The following is a 1,937-nucleotide window of genomic DNA, read 5'->3' on the forward strand; positions in this document are numbered from 1 at the left end:
TTTTTTAAAGATAAAACGAAAACTAAACAACTTTTATAAGAAAAAGTATCTTTTAAACAGCACAGCAGTGCGAAAGGATTCGAAATCCCATGAGTTTATAGAATTTGGTGAAACTTTTTTGGGGGTATAGCTCCCCGCAGCGTCCAAGACCGCCTTTCTATATCTACCAATAGGATTTGGAGGAATCTGGAGGATTTTTGTAACTGATCTGGAGGATTACAGCCTTCCCCATCTGGCAGCACTGCAGCATCGCCTACGGCCACCTGACGACCAACCGTGTGCCGATCGCGATACAATTTCTGTTTCGCTTGAGTCTGCCGCACTGTCGCACCTAAATCAGGTACTAGAGCGTTCAGCGGTGTTCGCATACGCCGCCCCAAAAACAACTCCGCCGGTGTAGCGCGAGTCGTGGTATGGGGAGTAGCTCGGTAATGAAACAAAAATCTCGAAACTTTTGTGTGCACAGATCCCGACTGCTGCTTCTTGAAACTGAGTTTAAAAGTTCCCACACACTTTTCAGCTAAGCCATTCGATTTAGGCGACCTCGCAGGCGTCGTTAAATGTACCACGCCGTTCCGCTTACAGAACGCTTTGAATTCCTCCGACAGGAAACACTGTGCGTTGTCCGTCACTATCGTGTGTGGCATCCCCCAACAAGCAAATGACTGGCGTAGGTGCTCCAATGTTGCGGATGTGCTAGTGCTGCGCGACGGGTACACGTCCACCCACTTTGAGTGCGCATCCACAATGACTAAAAACATCCAGCCCGACATCGGTCCACAGTAATCCAAGTGTATGCGCTCCCACGGACGAGACGGCCACGCCCAGGGATGAACAGGCGTGTCCGGCACATTAGCACGATACATCTGACATGTGTCACACTGGTTCGTCATCGCGACAATATGTTCATCCAAATTGGGCCACCATACGTACATGCGCGCAAAAGCTTTTGTGCGTGACTCACCGTGATGCCCCTCATGTAACATGGCTAGTACCCGTTTCCTCCCCTGAGTCGGAACGATGACTCGGGAGCCCCACAAGATGCACCCATCCTGCACACTGAGCTCTGCCGCCCGACTTTTGAACGGCTGGAACTCGGGGCCCAGCGGCGCCGACTGCTGTGGCCACCCATCTCTAACAAAGTCAGGGTGCTGTCATCCCGGGACCGCCCGTGTATTATTCGCCAATCAGCTTAAAGGGACCCTCCCACCTTAACATTAGTTTTGAGTTGAGATAGCCAAGTTTGCGGCCAGGCTCAGAAACCACCATTTATCCTGGTCGCAACCCCCGCAGCTTTATGGTATTCAAGAAATTTCTTCCCTTTACTTGCAGGGTGGGACCAGCTTGGTCCCTATCTCTTAACCATTACGGGAATCTGATGACGTCATCAGGCTTTCGAACGTCCGTCATTAAGTTTGACTAAAACGTTTTGTAGCACGCGGTGGTATATGCTATTTGCGCGCAACATCTGCCGCAAACGCCGCACTTCTAAAATAAAGTCGCTAGAAACAGCGGAGATCCCAAAAAGTAAACAAAAGTAAAAGTCTAATATCTTGAAAACCGGTGAATATTTTTCGGTGAAATTTGGTAGATATTCGTTTTCGCTCTTTCTGAACCGAGCGACATCACTTTCATGCCAATTCATAAACTTTTTTGAAGGTGGGAGGGTCCCTTTAACACTACCGGTGACGTCACTGGAGGACCGCCCATCTGGGCCGGCCGGCCGGCCGGCCGGGCCCGTAGAAGGCTAAACGCAGACGTTTTCGGAAAAGCGTAAGCCGTATAGATACAGTGGTGGATGGATTTTTGCTGTGATTCGGCTCTCCAAGAGTGCGTCAGGGTACGAGAACCCGGACAAAGGTCATGGTGAACCGGCATCTGATAAAATCCGCTCACCACTTAGCAGCCGACTTCGACCCTTCACCCTCGTAAAACAC

This window comes from Amphibalanus amphitrite, unplaced genomic scaffold (genome assembly GCF_019059575.1).
Source record: "Amphibalanus amphitrite isolate SeventyFive unplaced genomic scaffold, NRLGWU_Aamphi_draft 000188F_arrow, whole genome shotgun sequence".
Classification (NCBI taxonomy): Eukaryota; Metazoa; Arthropoda; class Thecostraca; order Balanomorpha; family Balanidae; genus Amphibalanus; species Amphibalanus amphitrite.